We start from the raw sequence: 22,115 nt of genomic DNA, 5'->3' as shown, positions 1-22,115 counted from the left end.
TCAAATCTCCCACTTTACCGTAAGCACACAGTGGAGACAATGAAATCTGGCGTTTGTGCTCTACAGAAGACCATGGCATGTACAACGCTTCAAGTAGACTTCGTCGTCCGGTTCTCATCTAAGTTTACTTAACGAAGTCCCCCTCTCTTCAAAGTCGAGAGTGTGGCTGTTCGTGGTGCACCACAAACAACCATCCTCACTGAAAACGTATCAGTTTCTCGCTGCCGTTGTTGTAGTCAGACGAAAATGGTGCGTGATTTTATAATTACAGCAGGTACTGATGACAGTGCCCTCTTCTTTGTTTGTATCCGTACCTCGAAGCGGGAGGTCTGTAAGTGACCCCGCCATTAAAAATTACTTGAGATCCAAACGGTTCATTTCCGAACATGGTTTCGTTACCAAAATTTATTATTAAGCTCCACCTACAACCCTTAGAATATTTTAATAGGAATTGTAAAACACAGCGTATTACTTTCTTTAAGAAGAAGAGAGTCCCAGGAGGACTGGTTAATATGCAGGGATACTATCATTCGAAGCAAAAATGTCTACTGAACATGGGCTCTAAAACGCATACCTTTACCTTATGAATTATGAGCACGTCTTCGATATCTTTAAATATATCTCTTCTAGCGCAAGCTCTTTGCTTTCCAAAAGAATAAAACAAGAAAGAATTGTCTAGCAAACAGGGGCTGTAAAATACACAGCTTTAGAACTATGAGCAGTTGTTCAGTGTAAGCGATGTGTTTCACAGTAGCGAATAACGACAAGTGGTCATACCTCTGAAGGTATACACTTCAGGGCCCATGCTACCATCTCTGAAAATACCGAAAGGAAAGAACCTGCAGTGGAAGAGCTTTGTTTCACGGTAGCAAAAGTGAAGAAGTGTTGATAGCTGTTAAGGTATGTGTTCTAGACCCCATGTTTAGTACAAGATTTGCTTCGAATGACCGTTCCTGCAATATCCGCAGATAACTGGCCGTTCCTCTAGGAACATCCTATATAAGCCAACAGACAACTCCTTCCCACTTAGTAAGGAAAAGTTTTCTGTTTCTACTTAAGTATAAAGCCTTAGTTCATATCGAAAATTTAGGTGCTTTTCATTCCAGTCAGATGGGTTTTGCAGATTTTCTGTTTCATAACGAAATCACATTGTGACGAAACTCTATGTGATATAAAACAATCGGGGATTGATAAGTGAGAAAAACAAATTGACCTTTTTTTGCCTAGAGCAGTTGTTCCCAACCTGGCGGTAATTATCCCCTGAGAGGTAAAATGAAACTTTCTGAGGGGTAAAAACTAAAATATTCATTTCCCTTTCAGTCACGAAACTAAATTATTTTCGAAAGATCGTTACTATTACCACAATTTTGTAATGCTCTAGTAATAATTATATAAGGTATTAATAAGTACTTTTTCTCAATTAGTAGCACTAATGTGTGGGAAGTTACATATATTGTGCTTTGTCCCGACATCGCTGATGATAAAAGGGAGACATATGCAAACAGTGCTAAATATCTCGAGAAAACGTCTTTTCCAAGTTGTAGACAGTACGTCTAGTAGTCCAGAAATTGCTTCTTACTCGCTTCGAAACAGATACATGAAGTAATTGGCAGCATTACAAAGCAATAACTACATAATGGCTACTATAGTGCTGTGGCAGTACTGTTATTGTTGTTATTATTATTACGATTACTAATAGTAGCTGTAGTCAGATACGCAGGTTTAATAGCCTGAAATCTTCCAATTTCTGCCAGTTCAGATGTAAGGAGTACAGCAATCAAGTTATTTATGAACAATAAATGTAGTACATATGAAGATAGTAACAGTTCTCGAAAGAACAGATACCATTGATGACCGTGCAGCTTCTCTAGAATAAATGATAGTTAATTGAAACCCTCAGCTGCCGACAGGTGTTGTTGATATACCTCGATGGGGACAGCTGAAAATGTGTGCCCCGACCGGGACTCGAACCCGAGAGCTCCCGCTTACATGACAGACGCTCTGCCCATCTGAGCCACCGAGGACACAGATGAATAGCGCTACTGCAGGGACTTATCCCTTGCACGACCCCCGTGAGACCCACATTTCCAACTGTCCACAATTTACATAAGTAATGTACTTAATAGGTATTTGTCCGTCCACTCATTACTGGGAGTCGTCACCTTAGTGGGCGCTAGTGTTTACCCTCATTGTGGATAGTTAGCTTTCTTTCCTGAGAAGGCGTTTTGGATAGCACTTGCGATGCACCACGAATTGGCTCAAACGGCTCTAAGCACTATGGGACTTTAGGGGGGCAGGACGTCAAACGGGCCGACTTGGAGCAGGAGAGGCACCACAGGACATTTTAATTTCCACTGTCTATACTTTTACAAGTAAATTCATAAAACTTTGTCAGCATGACCAGGAAGGATTCAGAATTCACACGCATAGCAGTGGAAGATCGGAAACATAAAGAAGTAATTTTTTTTTACATGTGAAATTTCATCAGTTTTTTCACTTACTAATGGCAGCATTTGTTGCTATAGGTACACTTTTCTTCATAAGTAAGAGAGATGCTTAGATGAATTTTGCATAGCATACAAACCATACTTAAAGGCGTATGAAACTCTAGAATTTTCCAAATCTATTAAAAATTGTGATAAAAATTGAGGTAATTAACTATAAAATTTGTGTTTTTTCTAAACATGAAGTTTAAAATATAACAGCTCATTCGTTTTTTCATAAATTAAATAAATTTTAGAGTTTCATACAGCTGTGAGTATGGTATGTATGCGGTGCAAAATTCATCGAAGAATCTCTGTAACTTATGAAGAAAAGTGTACCTATAGCAACCAATGCAGCCACTAGTAAGTGAAAAAATGATGAAATTTCACACGTAAAAAAATTACTTCGTTATGTTTTCGAACTTCCACTGCAATGAGTGTGACTCCTGAATCCTTCCTGATGATGCTGACAAAGTTTTATGAATTTATTTGTAAAAGTATAGACACTGGAAATTAAAATATCCTGTGATGCCTCTCCTGCTCCAAGTCGGCCCGTTTGACGTCCTAGCCCTCTTAACGTCTGAGATCATCAATCCCCAAACTTAGAACTACTTAAAGCTGAATAACTTAAGGGCGTCACAGACATCCATGCCCGAGGCAGAATTCGAACCTGCGACCATAGCAGCAGCGCGGTTCCGGACTGAAGTGCCTAGAACCGTTCGGTCACATCGGCCGGCGCCCCACGAATTCCTTCAGCATTCATTCTCCACCACCCCCGCCCCTCTCTCTCTCTCTCTCTCTCTCTCTCACACACACACACACACACACACACACACACACACACACACACACACACACAGTATCATTAATCTTAATGCAATTTTGTCATATGATGACATGATGGAGACCGCGGCTGTTGTTTGAAGACAAATGTTGATGGTGTTAGGACAGCAACCAGCCACAAATTTACTTTCAGTTCCTTTATTCAAAGGAAACCGTTACCGGTTTCGAATCGTTGTAATTCATCCTCAGACGGTTTACACGCTTTCTTTATGACATGTGGTGTGTTTTTACAGATTAATTGTCGTGAAACGTCGGTTTCGAGTGTTTGCTTTCATAACTTTCGTCAAACAGATGTAAATGCATTCCCACTGCATCCTCGTTGTCGCACACGTAAATAGTTCTCACTGTACACTTTAGATTTGTCGCTGAGATCATTTCAACCACGCACCACATGCTTTGTTCCTTTGAATAAAGGAACTGAAAGTAAATTTGTGGCTGGTTGCTGTCCTAACACCATCATCATTAATCTTTCATCATTTTAAAACTAAAATATATTCCAAGAAAAGTCTTTCATTCTGCAGTTTAGTTAGGTGCTTAAGTAGGTGATAATGTCGGGAGGGGGGGGGGGGGGGCGGGGGCATTAGCTAATGTCTAATTGCATTGAGAGGTAATGGTCTAGGAAAGATTGGGAACCACTGGCCCAGAGTAATCATTCACAAAGGAAGGTGGCAGACAGATAAAATTATATCATTACAGCGCGTTTTCGGCACTTGTCTCGTAGCGTCTGCACCGTGTTTCCACAGCGCTCAGCAGATTCGCTTCGCCAGCAGCCGCACGCAGCGCCGCGCCCTGCCAGCAGGGAGAGGTGCGGCTAGCCGCTGTGGTGACGCGACTTCTCGGGGGGTTCGCTTTCGCCGTCCTTTTGTGCGCGGCGCGTCTTTGCCTGGCTGAGGCCCGCGACTGGTTTGTCGCTGTTTACCGCCGCCGGGATGTGCCGTGAAGTGACAATGGCGGGGGCGGTGCCTGTGTTATTATTAGTGGCGGGGAAGGCCGCATTCTTGCACCTCGCCGTGGAAACGGATTCCACGGCTGACTTCCCACAGCGGCGCCTCTGAAGCCGTAACGAGTGGCGGAGGGCGCGCGCCCCCCGCTGCGTGGGCGTGTGGGAGCCGGCACGCACACACAGGGGCGGCGCCAGGTACCCGCGCAGCGGGGGTGCGCCAGGCCGGCTCACAACTGTGTTCTCTCCGCGGCTGACGACCTGCGCTGGGGCGGCCGCTCGCACCCTGCGGGGAACTCTGGCGCGCGCTCTGCCGCAATCGCGGTGGTCCTGCGGGAGGCATCGATCGTCAGTGACGTGTATACGAGGGTCATTCTCCAGACGTTTTTACTGTACATAAAATTTGTCTCGATGGCACGTTTATAAAACGATGACTGGTTTCGATTGCTCAAGCTTCGGTCCAGATATCTCTCCAGACAGTTCAAGATTTGACTGTACAAAACCCTGATCCAGCCTTTTGTTATATGGCTGTGAGACAAGGAGTATCCGGAAACAGGACTTCCATAAGTTCCTTGTTTTTGAGAGAAAAGTGCTTCGGAAGATCTTCGGTCCGGTTCTGGATGCAGATACAGGGGAATGGAGGATCAGATATAACCAAGAGCTCGAGGAACTATACCAGCAGCCCAACATAGCAGGAACTGTCAAAGCCAAACGAATGCAGTGGGCCGGTCATGTGGCTCGGATGGAGGATCACAGATGGCCTCGGAAGCTCCTGGATTTCACTCTTACAGGAAAGAGACCGCCAGGGAGACCCAAGAAGCGTTGGAGGGATGGACTCCATGAAGATTTAAACAAAGTGTCAATTGATGTGAACGGATGGCGGATAGCAGCAATGGACAGAATACAGTGCAGGAGGAAACTTGTAGATGCGTGCGGTCCACTGGGCCTGATCACTTACTAGTAGTAGTAGTAGTAGTAGTAGACAGACAACATACTGTTCGTAAAAAATTCTGCTTACTTACAATATGCACTGTATAAAAGAGAAAAAGGCAACAGAGAACATAATATTAAAATTTGGTTACAGTGAGTAATACGGACTCATATAGTACAAACACGTTCTGTGTCATTAAAACTACCGTATGTTTCCCAGGGTATTTCAGGACCACACTGATAAAGTTCCGAGGATAACAGATCACTTTTTTTTGTTTTTTTTTTGTTAAGGAATATATACGTTCATGAGTTACGTACGTCGTTATGATGCGCACCACCACCTAGCAACTTGCTGCACAGCTCCTAGAGGCGTGGTGATCCTGTGGAGTCGTACCAGTAATGTCATTCGGCTTCTGTTTTCATGCTGCCAGGCATTTTAATATTTCTGAATTAATGTTTTCTTGCTGTTAACCCTCAATGAAGCATTGAATACCAATATGATTAGCACACTGGCATGACTGTGTTACATTGAGGCGAGGGGAAATGGAAGAGCATCTTTTCGGATTCACGAAAATGTCTCCCCTAACGGAAGACACCTACGCCAGTTGCTGCAGTTCGTGTACGCTTATGAGGAACAGGTAGTTTGTATCCACGAAAGGGAAGGGCACGATATGTCGTCGCGCTAGTTGTTTTCGTACATAGTGCAGTTAATAGAGCAACGAACTATACATGCACCATAAAAATAGTAGGGGCTATGGACTATTGCAACAGGACATATCAGCCGTCTAAGTTACGATGGCAGTACTTTAAGTATGAATGAATTATTACAAAAATTGATTATTCAAGACAAATAGTCAATAATATGACACGAAAAGATATATAACAGAGTTTTCTTACTTGACAACACTCTCGGAAGCAAGAAATATGTAAGTTGCCAATAACAGCATCGTCAACGCATACACACTTCTCGCAGTGTGCGCTTTTGACGAAAGCAAGTTGGTCAGATCTCGTGGAAAAACACTTCCGTTAATCTTTCTTCGAAGCAGTACTCCAAGGATGTTTCAAATACACCAGGAAAGCTTTTGGTGTACCCGCATTTAAAAAATTCAAAGTTGATTAAGTTGAAAAATCGTGCCGCTGAGTGCTCGAGATACACAAACCACTGAAGGCGTAAGAAGAGGTCTCTATGCCATATGTTAATGTCACTGTCGGAAGATATCATAATTGTAACTGTGCTAAGTTTCACAATTTTTTTTTGTGGCCGGAAGAAGAAAACAGGCAGGTTGCACGATGCCTATTCACTTTCCTGGAATCAGCTTCTTCATGAATTCAAAACCTTTAGGAACTGCAGACTTCTATAGATCGTCATGCATGTTGGCAGCCCAGGAGTCAACCAAAAGGAGAGCTTCCGGTTTTTCTTGTGTATCTGGCCACGTTATTTCTTCTACGAAGAGTTTTAAATCCCTGTTCCTCATATTAGCAGATTTGCTACCAAACACCTAGATGTTCAGTAAATTTATATTGAGATTTGCAGGAAAATGGCGTGTGGGTTCCGATACAAGGGCATACAAACGGGGTAACAGCTACCATCCATCACAATCCCAGGCATTATCATATAAGAGTGTGTGGTGGCCATTATGGTTCCAGCCGTACCGAAGACATCTTTGTTCCCTTCAGTCCAAGAGGCGATCCAAATGGTAACTTAATATCAAATCTTGATTGATCTGCATTAATTACGTGATGTAGTATCAGACGTTTTTCCTCAATGGAAGAAATGATTTCTCTCAAGAACTGATAAAGTTTCTGTTGAACCAACCACTTGCTAACTTCTTGCATCATTTTGCGACACACAGTCTTGTTCTTACATTTAAATTTATTCAACAACGAGTTGGAAGCTTTGAATTGCCATGAATTTTGAGCGTCACTTCTCTTCTCAATTTTTAGTGTTCAGAGTCTCGATGTGAGGTCTAGTATTCTTGCGTTTTACTGTCTCTTTGCTATAAAATGGATCACTTAATCCACGATTTATCATATCCTGTATATTTTTTGGGTTTGACGATTGACGTTGTCTTAGCTGTTTTCAAAGTATTGTGTCACAGTCCTGTCTTCAATTTTCTTTTCTGTGCCAACACTGCTATAATTTCCAGGCCCGATGCCATATCAGTTGCTAATCCAGGACTAAACAGACGAGTAGGCTCAACGTTTCCATCTTTTGCCCTTGGTTGTTTTGTCTATATCTTGTACGCATCAGCCAGATGTTGCTCTGGAAACTTCGTTCGTTTTCTTGGAGGTGATGGCTGATATGGTGAACTGCTGCTTCCTGCTTCCCTGGAAATCCGCCACTGGCGACGTTGCTTCGTCCCTCACTGCCGGGACACTTTTTTTTTCGTCTGATGCCTCTTCATCTATTAAAAGTGTAGTAACCCATGTTACTACAGCATCCTCTTCTGTCAACTGTCGCTTCATTTGTTCATAAATTACACGCTCTTCTCCTGTCGCTGTCTTCTGCAACACCAAAATACTCCATCAGCAGTTTCACAATTACTGCCTGTCTCACTGTCCAGGGTGAAACACTTACTAACTCTGGAAACACACTTCCACAGCACAGAGATAATCTGATCTACTTTAAAAGCAAGCACAAACCCATGTGAAGATTTGTGACCACGGCGCTGCCTGCAGAGCGATACGTAAATGAAGGGCTGTACCAGGAAGGAGAAACGTATTACCGCCCCACCTACTCCCCGTTCCTTTCAATATCGTTGTAACATAGCAGCTAAAACTTTGCAAAGAGTTTGTGTTTCTAGTCAGTATCAAAACAAAGTATTTTTGTTCTATTATCCCGACAACCACCGCGAGTTTCCCTAGTCAGAATGTTTGTTGTAGTAGGCGCGACGTGAGAACGCCAGATTTTAAGGGTGAAGTGATCCTTCAAGCAGCACTCGTAACGTAGTCCGTGCTATGGGAACATGTCACGTACGAGATCTGTTCAAAAAATTCCGGAACTTTGTCCACTAAATTTTTCTACGCTTACCTCTTCTTATTGTGCGTGGTCTCCTTCGAAATACTCTCTTCCACAATTGCTACATCGCTCCCAACGCCGCTTTCAATTCCCGAACCAAGTCTTGGTACGCAGCCTGCTGGATCGCGCGAGGTGCGGTCTGCGAATTTCTTTTAATATCGTCTATGGTTGCAAATCTTCGTCCTTTGAACGGGGTTTCCAATTTCACAAATAAAAAGAAGTTCGGAGGGGCCAGGTCTGAAGAGTACGGAGGCTGAGGCAGCATAGTGATTTCGTTTTTTCTGTAATAGTCACGTACGAACAGGGATGACTGTGTTGGTGCACTATCGTGATGCAAGAGCCATGACTTGTCTCGTCACATTTCAGGCCGTTTCTTCTCACATTTTCTAGCAAGCATCGCAACACATCCCGATATTACCATCGATTAACAGTTTCTCCCTGTGTATCGAGTTCATGATGAACAACTAATCCTTCAAGGTCAAAGAAAACGATCAGCATGGCTTTGCCATTTGTCCTGAAGAGCTTTTTTGGTATTTCGAGAACCTTTCCCGACCCACTGTGAAGATTGAACCTTGCGCTCAAGATCATTACCGTAGACCCAAGTCTCATCATCAGTTGCGATTCTCTTAACGAACATCTCGTTCTCATTTGCGTGATCCGAAAGCTCATCACAGATTGCAAGGCGAAGATCTTTTTGGACTTCAGCCATGAGCCGTGAGACGAACTTGGCGGCAACACGATGCTTCCCTAGATGCTGTGTCAGAATTTCGTAACATGATACAGCTGAAATGTACACTCTTCCGCAATCTCTCAAATAGTCAGCTTCGTTCAGCACGCAGAATTTCGTTGACGTTCCTAGCGTCAGCCGGCCGTGGTGGCCGAGCGGTTCTAGGCGCTTCAGTTCGGAACCGCGCGACTGCTACGATCGCAGGTTCGAATCTTGCCTCGGACATGGATGTGTGTGATGTCCTTAGGTTAGTTAGGTTTAACTAGTTCTAAGTTATAGGGGACTGATGACCTCAGAAGTTAAGTCCCATAGTGCTCAGAGCCATTTGAACCATTTGAGTCCTGACGTGAGCGTCGTCGGTAGACGTCAAAGGGCACCGTGAACGAGCCTCATCTTAACTTACGTCCGACCATTTTTAAACCGTGTGAAACATTCGTAACACTGAGTAAGGCTTAAACACTCATCAAGGGTGGGCTTCCTGCATCATCTGGCGTGTCTCTGTAAAGATTTTCTAGAGTTTCGCGCAAAATTTAACGCAGACGCGTTGCTCCTCTAACTCTGCTATCCCTAAATTCGCAAACTGTACGACACAACGTTCTACTCACTACAGCACTGAACAATAATTAACAGGCACACAACAATGAAACTTCCGGCAGTTACAGATTAAACACAGGCGTGTGCAGGGATGCCAACCGCGTTTCGTTCCAACACACCATTGGCACGAAAATACGAATGACGAATGTCTTTGAACAGACCTCGTATATGTTTGCAGAGTACGAGCACAGTAGTGCAACCTAAGCGCCTTCAAAAGGTGCAGACTTTACAATCAACTAGTTACCCACGTCGTACGCAATTTGTGCAGTGGTTCGTATAGGAAAGAGTGAATGATACTCTCTTCCACACACAGGTTTTATTTACAGATCAGTGTGAGGAGGGCCAGAACACAAAATTGTGATTATATGGCAGTGATAAAAGTGGTAGTGCGATCTCCAGACCAGATGTGAGGAAACGCAGATCAGCAAATCGTAAGTAATTACTTTTTTACAAAACAATCGCGAAGTGAACTGTTTAAGAATCTAAAACTAACAAAACTGTATCCTTATAGATCCCACTGATGATGCCTTAGGACAAGAAAAAGGCGAAACGCGTATGGATAAATAAAGTAAATTAAGTAACTAGCGACAGGAAAAGGCAGTTTTATTTACAAAACAAGTAATTAACTGCTTGCCGCGGTGGATGGCCACACAAACAAACTAGTTAGATCAGACCTTCTTTACACGTGATGGATATTTTAACAGCAAGAACAAGGCAGTTTTATTTACAAAACAAGTCTTTATCTGCTTGCTGCGGAGGATGGCCACACAAACAAACTTGTTAGATCAGACCTTCTTTACACGTGACGGATATTTTAACAGCAAGAACAAGGCAGTTTTATTTACAAAACAAGTATTTATCTGCTTGCTGCGGAGGATGGCCACACAAACAAACTTGTTAGATCAGACCTTCTTTACACGTGACGGATTTTTAACAGCAAGAACAAGTACATTGCGCCATGTCACGGAGTGCGCGGCCCCTGCTGACGGGGGTTCGAGTCCTCCCTGGGACATGGGTGTGTGTGTGTGTGTGTGTGTGTGTTGTTCTTAGCATACGTTCGCTTAAGTAGTGTGTTAGTCTACGGACCTATGACCTCAGCAGTTTGGTTCCTTAGGAATTCCCACACATTTGAACATCTTTGAACAACCACATCTGGGACTACGATATGCGGTTGCTGTTAGATCGCACCAATGAAGGTTCTCCGCAAAATTTGGCCGGGAGTTATGGATAATCATCTTCTACGATCTGTACACATAGGGTAACTGAAGCCGCTTATTTACAGATCCTGTTGTGTGTCAGGGGTGTTCACCGCATTTGAAGCTCCCTGATTACTTTCTGTGGGGACATGTCAAGAATATGGTTTACGTTACTCCAATTGCCACTAGCGCCCAGCAGATAGCCCGAATCACTGATGCAATTCACCAGATCCGACAGAATCCTGATGTGCTGCACATACTTGGGTTTGCAGGATGTGTTGGTTTGGTGCATAAGTTCGTAGCTGTTTCCATAAGTTTAATAAACGCAACCGAAACAAATAACAGAGACTTTAGTCATCAATAAGATATTCTCCTCCACTATTTACGACCGTCTCCCATCGCCGCGGTAACTTTTCGATTCCGCGAGTGTAAAAATTACATGGTTTTGAGGGGAAGAACTCGTCGAGCAATGTTCGAGGCGCATTTTCATCCGGAAAGGAAGTTCCTTGGAGCTTATGCGATAGAGATCGGAAAAGGTGAAAATCTGAGAGCGCAAGATGAGATGAATAAGATGGGTGCGAAGTGACTTCTCATCCAAATCCTGTTTGTCAGTGTAGTAGAGTTTGGGCGACCGTTATCATGGAGTGATAGCTCTTGAACGCAGTCTACCTGGTCACTGTTCTTGAACTGCGTCTGCAAGACGTCTCAGTTGCTGACAATAAATGTCAGCAATGATGGTTATCTAGAGAGAATTTCTGTATGGTGCGAAAAGTGGCAATTGGCACCAAACAGAGAAAAGTGCGAGGTCATCCACATGGGTACTAAAAGAAATCCGATAAATTTTGGCTATGCGATAAATTCGACTAAATACCTAGGAATTACAATGACGAGCAACTTAAATTGGAAAGACCACAAAGATAGTACTGTGGGGAAGACGAAACGAAGACTGCGCTTTGTTGGCAGAACATTTAGAAGACGCGAAAAACCCACTAAAGAGGCAGCCTACGTTACACTTGTCCGTCCTCTGCTGGAATATTTCTGCGCGGTATGGGATCCTTACCATATAGGATTGACGGAGGATTGGGGTTGTTGTTGGGTTGTTTTTGGGGAAGAGACCAAACTGCGAGGTCATCGGTCTCATCGGATTAGGGAAGGACGGGGAAGGAAGTCGGCCGTGCCCTTTCAAAGCAACCATCCCGGCATTTGCCTGGAGCGATTTAGGGAAATCACGGAAAACCTAAATCAGGATGGCCGGACGCGGGATTGAACCGTCGTCCTCCCGAAATCGAGTCCAGTGTGCTAAACACTGCGCCACCTCGCTCGGTTTGACGGAGGACATCGAGAAAGTGCAAAGAAGGGCAGCTCGTTTCGTGTTATCGCGCAATAGGGGTGAGAGTGTCACTGATACGATATGAAAGTTGGGGTGGCAGTCACTGAAACGAAGGCGGTTTTCTTGGCGGCGAGATCTATTTACGAAATTTCAATCACCAACTTTCTCTTCCAAACGCGAAAATATTTTGTTGACACCCACCTACGTAGGGAGAAATGATCATCAAAAGAGAATAAGAGGAATCAGAGCTCGAACGGAAAGATTTAGATGTTCCTTTTTCCCACGCGCCATTCGAGATTGGAATGGTAGGGAAGTAGTATGAAAATGGTTCGATGAACCCTCTGCCAGGCACTTAGGTGTGAATTGCAGAGTAACCATATAGATGTAGATGTAGATGTGGGGGAAGCAATTTGCAGTACACAAAACCGTTCCTGTTCCACCAGACGCACAATATTATTTTTTGTGGATGCGTGCATGTCTTTGTACGGGGAGTTACTGCTTTGGACTCAACCATTCCTTTCTTTTGCTTATGTTAGAGTAAACACACCATTTTTCATCACCAGTGATGATGTAGGACAAGAATAATCTGTGTTGTTCACGAGCCATTTGATGACGAGCAAGCAGAGATGCAATTATGACCACCCACTGATTTTTGTGATTTTGGCTTAGAGCATGAGGTACTCATACACTAGATTTTTGAAGTTTTGTCATAGCCTGCAAATGTCTCAAGATGGTGGGATGATCAGTGTTCATGACATTTGCCAGTTCTCGAGTACACTCACGTGAACCATTGTCGATCAATGCATTTAAATAATCTTCATCAAACCCTGAAGGTATTCCTGAACGCGGAGAGTCACTAACGTCAAAACGCCCCTCCTTAAAACGAGAAAACTATTTTCTTGCCGTACTCTGTCCAGTGCCATTACTCCTATTATGCCTATAAGGCGCAAATGTTTCTAGCTGCCTCGGCTCCCCCCCCCCCCCCCCTACTGAACACAAGTGGAAGCACATGTCGGAAATGTTCCTATTTCTTCACTTGCCACTCCAATTTCTAGCGTCCACAGCTCCATCCATTATCTCCAAATGACAATATGTAAACTCAAATAGCAACAGTGAACTACAAATATTAAATGACAATCTATAAATAAACCCATAACGATTTGAATATATACATCGAGAATAAAAACGCTACGAACTTATGCACCACTCTAATACTGAAACACAGGGAGGATTTTTTGAACCATTCATGTAAATCACTGTCATACCATCCCTAATAATAATAAAGGTTAAGCTCTGTGCAGTTGTAGTTATTCACTGTTATTCCCTTAAGGACGCTTTGGAGACTGTATGCTCCGTATTGATAAATGGTGCTCTTTGTGTGATCTATCGTTCCCCAAAGTTTGCCACTGAGGTCCTGAAACACCCTTATATTGTTATTAACATAGAGACAAACGGACATCTCCGTAGAGGGCACTAAGGTATGCACAGTTATATTATTAAGTTTGTCATATCAAAACAGCAAAATAAAACGCACGGAAGAAAGATTGTTGGAACTATATGAAGTGTTGGCAGAAGAGCCAACACCGAGTTGCTAGAGGAGGCCGAAATGCACGCTTTTAAGCTCACGCAGTCTGGCGTGAGGTCTGGAACCATTAAGGGAATGTATAGTAGCAAATAAAGTACGTAGTTGATGTAATACTTAACTTTAATCCATAATTGGTGAACATTGGTCTGACGGTACAGGCATCACAAGTTAAATATCTATTGATAATGGCGCCTTGCTAGGTCGTAGCAAATGACGTAGCTGAAGGCTATGCTAACTATCGTCTCGGCAAATGAGAGCGTATTTGTCAGTGAACCTTTCCTAGCAAAGTCGGCTGTACAACTGGGGCGAGTGCTAGTACGTCTCTCTAGACCTGCCGTGTGGTGGCGCTCGGTCTGCAATCACTGACAGTGGCGACACGCGGGTCTGACGTATACTACCGGACCGCGGCCTATTTAAAAGCTACCACCTAGCAAGTGTGGTGTCTGGCGGTGACACCACACTATAACTTGTGGTAAAATAGGAATTTCACAACTGATAATCACAATAAGTAGGAAGGTTATATGGAACGATTGTATGGCAGTATTGGCTGGTAACCCCCGCCTGGTGCAAGTGTCCTACTTGACGCCACTTGGCGCGCCTTTGTGATGAAGAGGAGATGAAATGATTAGGACAACGCAATGACCCAGTCATCGGACGAAAAATTTCTCCAATCCCGCCGGGAATCGCATCAGGGACTCTGTGATCTAGAGGTAGCAACATGTTCTAAATGAGTGGGCTGCCATTTGATAATGAGAAGTTGCACGTCAGTAAACTACGAAGTAATTTAACGAGTATACACAACAAAAAAAGTTTTGCATAGCCCCTTTATTTCTAAATTCATGGCACAGAAAACAAAACTTGGCTCTGTGGCGCGTCTATATACTCATAGGCAAGGAGTCCAGCTCACCAAATAAAAAAATTAAAAAGAAAACACACGCACACACATTTGTGTAGCGACAAAATCGCCTGTTTTCCGTGGGGGATTTTTCACACCACACAACAGCAACGTCAGTACGTGGTGGAACGTGCTCTTTCTCGTATGCAGCCATGGCATACCATCGATGAGATCATCAAGTGACCCCTGGTCTAAGTTCGCGCAGACCACGTTGCCGTTGTTGCCGTCCAAAAGCAGCTCGTTTCAGTCAGTCCCACACATGTTCGATTAAGTTGATGTCCGGGAAATAGGCAGCCCATTTCTGGTGACGTTGGCATGTTGAAGGAATGTGTTGATGGACAAAAATCTAAATGACAAGACTGGTCTTCATTAGTTAAAAACAGTCTTGGTCGCAATTTTATTTATTTATTTTTCAACTACACGTTTCGCCTTATTTAGACATCTTGAGATTGATCTACATAGAAAACAAAGAACAAATATATCTATTTAAGAATAGCGATCGCGTTGTGCAGGCTTGGATAAGCTAAAAGCATGTATAAACAGATCAAATACTGAAAGAGCAAATACCTTAATTTGGTATTTCTTAGAACGATCCTTTAGACAGTGTAGCCAAAGGGCATCGTCGAATACATCGTGCCAACATCGCCTTCGTTAACCTCAGTAAAAACTAGAAATATAAAATAGTAAAAACAGATAAGAAAATTCACCAGTGATCGGACACTCAGAAAAGTAATCACATTGCCGAAGCCTTGTGATAAGGCCTTACCTTTCCTAGATGAACGCGTGTGACTCCAAGACCTACATAACGCGTTCCAGTTGACAGGAGCGAGTAAGAGAATAAGATGGGGCTCAGGTAGTAAGCATAATGCACCACAGCGTCGTGTGCTAGTACTGACGCCTAAGGCAGAATCACCTTAATAGTAGGCGCTGCCACGCAACTGCTGGAAAGAATGAGAGATTGTAAACTGGATATACATACCCACAAAAACTTTATAAATGCACTGCACATAAAACATTAATAAGATGGAATTACTAGGAGCAACACCTGTGCAATAACTCATCCTAAAATTTTGACGAAGTAAAATACAAATGAAGGCGGTAAATTTAAAATGAGAAAACAGGGTGTATAATACAACATACAGGTGCAGTACATAAACAGATTTTACGTATCGAGTACCACCAGAACGATAACATTAAAAACACAGGACCGTACCTGCAGATGAAGAGGACCCCATATAGCACTCACTACTACGTCATTCGGAGCCAGAACTTCTACCTAACAAGAAAACTCTTTTTTTAGAAAATACAAGTAAAATTATTACGCTTAACAATACACACCAACGTGGAAGACGGACGTAATGCGCGTAAACTTTTTCCCCATTTCCATTTTATAGCTACATTGAAATGTGTAAAATGCGTCGACATTCAAAGGGACAAACTAGCAAGTATCATATTTGAGTCAAAAATCCCTAATGGCCTGGCTAACAAGACGACAAAAGGCCAGAGAAGCTGGTCTTTGCTGTGGGCGGAGACATGTGAGGGGAAATGCCGACGTAATCGGCGCTTGCCGCTACCAACAGAAACTGCAACGTTTAGTTTTAACGTGTCATTGTGACACTACAATAGGTAAGTCGCTGGCGCCTGCAGAAATAAAAAAAATAAAAAAAATAAAAAAAACAGGGAAATCGTCACGAAATGTTCCTGACGAATCCGACATGCGACGAAACGGAACGACGGACCCATCGGACACCTTTCGTTGTGCTACTTACATGCAGTTACCATTGTTAGCAGAGTGGTTATTGCAAAGCGTGAATGTGCATCAATTTCCGTTCAATTCTTGCCCTAAAGGGGATAGGCAGGTCGCAAGCTTGTTGATGCACAGAATATCTGATAATAAATCAATGCTTTAAAATACAGCTCTAAAACTGGTAATACATTTGCAATGTGCAGTCGATATTTTTATAGGACAGTACGTCGAAATCTTTACATTCGATATACCGAAATCTCTTTCAATGTATCTAAGGCCTATAGCGATATCTTTTACATGGCGATATATCGGATTTTTTAAAAAATATCAACGGTCCTGCTGTGAGGTACAGCAGTGAGACTGCACTCAATAACAACGAGAAGTGTACAGTGGCCCATGTAATTCCACCCCAGAACATCACTTCGCTGCACATGTGGGACACAGTGTTCGAAGCGTTCGATGTTACCAGATTGTATTCACAAACGTTGTCTGCGGTTATCAGGGTAGAAACAGATCTGACTTTCGTCCGTTTACAACAGTCGACACCAATCCCGTTCGCATCATGCAACAGTCTCCTAACAGTTAGATACAATACCTGACGTCCTGTAACCTCTTCGAACGCTAAATTCAGTTCTGGAACATCCCGCCCACGATTCCTTTTATTCAAAAGTTTTAAATATCGATCATCATGTGCACCTCTCGAACTTGGACGGCCGTTGTGGTGTTTCCTCAACACTACCTCTCAGTTGGGACACATTCCATGTCCGCGCCAAATCAGTTTCACTTACGTGCACACCTCGATCAATTTTCCTGTTTGACAAGCCTTCTACGCGTAGTCTGATGATGCGGACCTGATCACTGTCCTTTATAGTCCAGTCAACGAAGGAACATTAGGGGAAAAATCGTGTAGTCGCAAATTTTTGCGCAGTGCTAAGAGGGAGTGTCCCTTTCATCGCTGAGCGGTGGGATGTGAGTGTGGGGGTTGAGTTAAAAGGTCACTTCTTCATATTTTCCTCGAATAACTCGAGACCCGCGAAAATGTTTCTCGATACAAAATTTCCTAATTTCCTGCAAAAAAGTCCTACTCATTTTTTCTTTGGGGCTAATAGTTTCCGATGATTGAAAAATCGCAGATTATTAAAATAACGTTCGAACAGTATATAATTAATGTTTATCTTTAAATGAATTGGGTTGAAAAATATTAAATATGTGTACCACATCTAAGTTCAGTAGATCCGTATCAAAGGATAAATTGCCTTCCAAGGATGTAACGCGATGGAGCGAGGAGAGGTGTGGGGTAGAAGCGCGAGGGGAGGCAGGTCGCCGGATTGTGTTCACGCACTTCCCTCCTTCGTAGGTTTGCAAACCGAATGAAGGTCGATGAGGTGATTCCCCACTATCTACCTCACTGCGTCACAAGAAGCAACTACAGGGCGTTTCACAAAGTTATACAGATCCTCCCACACCGAGCCTTATCAATCACTGGCAGCTAAAAATGCGCTAACACTACATGAACGCAAATATGAGTTACTAATAACACTAACGTAAATAATGCATATGAACAGAAACCACATAAATATCTGCACACTGTTCTACGCTGCTAGAGCGGTGACTGACACCTAATCATCCTGTACGGTAGCCGTAGTGTTATTCTGGGAAAGGCAACTCTCTCAGTCACGAATATAGTTCATCTTTCAGTTTACAGACAGACTATACCTCCCCAACATTTCCAGTCCAATCATCTTACGAGAGTAGGCAAAGTAACTTTACTTAGCTCGTGTTTATGTAGTGGAGCTATTTTTAGTAACACTTATTTGCAGGTGTCAAGGGGGCTATTATGTAAAAAAGCTCAACAACTGGAGTTGTCAACAGTCTACCAGACTATCAATAAGTAGTCAGCGTTGTCGATTTCATTGTCTCCACCTTCACTGTCTGGAATACTTTCCACAGCATGAGGGTAATCAAACGCATCAGCTGTCCAAAATCTGTAGAGGCCCAGAGGCTTAAATTGTCTCCCTCTCCTACAGAAGTAGGACATTTCAGCATAAGTCAGGCAATGCATCAGGGCAGATTACTGTCCTAGATTTGAACGAGATCAAGTCGCTGTTTGTCCATCATTTTAGAGACGGTTGAAACGTCCCCTTTGAACAATTTATACAAGACTGTGCTTAACCTGACACACAATATTTTTTTAGCGCAACGCAATCTGACTATCAAAGATCCCTGTAAAAGAATGTCCCTGAGTAATATTAAACTACACCTTTCAGAAATCACTTACCTCACAAAAATCTTCATTACTCGAACTACTGCAATACCGCGAGCGCCACTACTGCCAGCTAAATAAAAGATTCAAACTACGGAAGACACTAACTACTGATAGGGATAGTTAGCAAATGAAAGATATTAATAGAGAACAAACAATGTATTTACCTTGATAGTCATAATATATATAGCAGTTCATGACAAATTACAAAACTCCGCCATCTCTCTCCCCACATCCACCACTGCTGGCGGCTCACCTCAAACTGTGCAACGCTACGCGCTGTTCACATCCAGCTGCCGCTGCCCAACACTACAATGGCAGACAACAATGCAAACTAGCCACAGACTGCACACAGCACAGCCAGAGCGCTACGTAACGTTGCCAATAAGAAAACATAAACAGCCTACTTACATAGCCCCCATGCTCCCCACCAAAAATTTTTACAAATTGTTTTGGGCACTGGGCAATACATATTTGTTAAAATTTTTCATAATCGTAGTTACAATAACAAAGAAATCAAATGCACACACTTGTTTATACAATGTTGGTCAAAAGCTAAAATTTTCTCACAGTCCATAAAGATAGTTCTGATCATTCATCATAATAGTAATTACAGTTTTTTTTTCACAGAGTCTCATTAGTAAAAGAAATTGCACACAGAAGTAGTGGATTTCCATGCAGTCTTGAAGAAGTAGTGTTGTCCTTCCAACGGAAAGACAGTGCTGACTCTTGACATGCTGACAGGTAATGGGCCACAACAGAGCAAACCCACAGCAGAGTCATTCGAAGTTTTGAAGAATATTGTTCCATTGTGTCTAACTTTTGAAGATTTTGTCCCATTTGTTTCTGATTTTGTTCAAGCATTGTGTCTAACTTTTGTAGCCTTTGTCCCATTTGTTGCATTAACTGTAATAACAATGCACTGGTGTCTGAAACATGTTCCACAGTGTTTTTCGGCAGTGAAGTTGCACCGGCAACATTTACATTTTGACAAGCAGAAAATGTGTCTTGACTTATTTGAGAAAACGGTGAGGACCCAAAACCTGAATCTACAGTATTTCCGAGATTGTTTCCTGTCATTTCGGATTCCTGAGGCGAGCTGTTGCCGACCGATCGATCGATAATGCTTCCCTGTTCACTAATTGTTTCACTGTGTACACCATTATTTGCAACCCACTCCATTTCCCTATGCACAATTACCAAATTACTATTTTGAACATTAGTTAATTCATTACTCGGTGGCGCTAACACACTGCTTTCGTCTTCACTGTCATTTCTCAGTTTACTTTGGAGCCTAGTATTACGTTTTTCACACGCCATTATTGTCACAATATTTCACACGATAACACAGAAAAGAACAATTTGAAGAGCAAAATAAGAGAACACATTAACATAAGACTGAAAATAATATCTAGTTAATTGCAAGCGCAGCTGCGAAATACTTGGTGCAAATCTGCATGCATGCTACAACTGTTTTACTGTACAATAATGAAAAACTACAACTACAAAGGAAATTCTCTCTATGATTACGCGCTAGCAATAAACAATAGCTACACTAATTACACAAACTACAAGAAAAAATCAGAAGATTCCAGTGAGGTATCCTCGGCTAAGGGTCGACATATGAAACGTCCCCTTTGAACAATTTATACAAGACTGTGCTTAACCTGACACACAATATTTTTTTAGCGCAACGCGATCTGACTATCAAAGATCCCTGCAAATGAATGTCCCTGAGTAATATTAAACTATACCTTTCAGAAATCACTTACCTCACAAAAATCTTCATTACTCGAACTACTGCAATTCCGCGAGCGCCACTACTGCCAGCTAAATAAAAGATTCAAATTACGGAAGGCACTAACTACTGATAGGGATAGTTAGCAAATGAAAGATATTAACAGAGAACAAACAATGTATTTACCTTGATAGTCATAATATATATAGCAGTTCATGACAAATTACAAAACTCCGCCATCTCTCTCCCCACATCCACCACTGCTGGCGGCTCACCTCAAACTGCGCAACGCTACGCGCTGTTCACATCCATCTGCCGCTGCCCAACACTACAATGGCAGACAACAATGCAAACTAGCAACAGACTGCACACAGCACAGCCAGAGCACTACGTAACGTTGCCAATAAGAAAACATAAACAGCCTACTTACACGGTTTCGGGACCTTGATTGTTCAGTACAGAATGTCAAACCAGATATCTTACAGCGATCACTTCAAACATCACCTCAATGATGATGAGATGATGTTTGAAGTGACTGCTGTACCAAAAATCTACAGATACCATTATTTTAACGCTGGGCCCTATTTTGACCGGAACCGAAGTTGGAGTCTTCCTACACGTCGGTCAGGGGCCTGAAAATGGCGTAATATGTCGCCGAAACTGGTAGCCCAATAAAATAAGAGCTTGGAAATTTAGACTGCTGCAAGGTGTCTGATTTTACGTTCTGAACATGATCAGTCCCATTACATCAGACATATTGACAGCCATCTAGGAAGATATACCGCGGATGCATGGTAAGTGGCTCCACATAGCGTAGCCCACTCTAAAGTACCAGTAATACCTAAATTGGAAAAAAATTTGCTAACTACTAGCAACACAATTAATGGTGAGAGAAGTGCTGTAACTATCTGGTAATTCATTTATTCTCTACCAAGTGACGAAAATAGAATTACACCGTTTTACAACCCGCTGCCAACGATAGACAGCAATAAGGTGCTGCATTTACCAATCCCATCTCTTTCCCACCAACAAAACATAGATCACTGGCAATATCATACTTACAAATGATTACATAAAAGCTCACTTAACAATTGCAAATAAGTAGTCATTCCATGAATTGAAAAGAGTCAATTTCCCCTCTAGCAGTGTAGAACAAATGGCTCTGAGCACTATGCGACTTAACTTCTGAGGTCATCAGTCGCCTAGAACTTAGAACTAATTAAACCTAACTAACCTAAGGACAGCACACACATCCATGCCCGAGACAGGATTCGAACCTGCGACCGTAGCGGTCGCTCGGCTCCAGACTGTACCGCCTAGAACCGCACGGCCACTCCGGCCGGCAGTGTAGAACAGTATGCACCGATTTACATTGATTTTGTCCATATGTGTTTCATGTGTTACTATTATTAGTAACTCATAAATGATTTCCATGCAGCGTTAACATACTTTGTGGAAAATAAAGCTCGCCCAGGCGTGCCTAAACACTGCGCCGCCAGTGATTCATTAGGCACATTGTAGAGGAACAGCATAACTTTGTGAAACACCCTGTAGTTGCTTTTTGTGACGTAGTGAGCTAGACAGAGTGCCGAATCACCTGATCGACCTTCATTAACTTTGCAAACCTTTGAGAGAGGGAAGTGCATGAACACAACCCGACGACGTAACTTCCCTCGCGTTTCTACCCCACGCATCTCCCCCGTCCACCCTGTAAATCCCTGTAACACAATTTATCCCTTAATACGTGTCTAGTGCACTTATGTGTGGAACACACATTTAATACTTATTTTTAACCCACTTCATTTAAAGATGAACATTAATATTA

The sequence above is a fragment of the Schistocerca americana genome, chromosome 4, assembly GCF_021461395.2.
Source record: "Schistocerca americana isolate TAMUIC-IGC-003095 chromosome 4, iqSchAmer2.1, whole genome shotgun sequence".
Taxonomy (NCBI): Eukaryota; Metazoa; Arthropoda; class Insecta; order Orthoptera; family Acrididae; genus Schistocerca; species Schistocerca americana.
The sequence above is the reverse complement of the archived record's forward strand: the minus strand, read 5'-3'. Positions refer to the sequence as shown.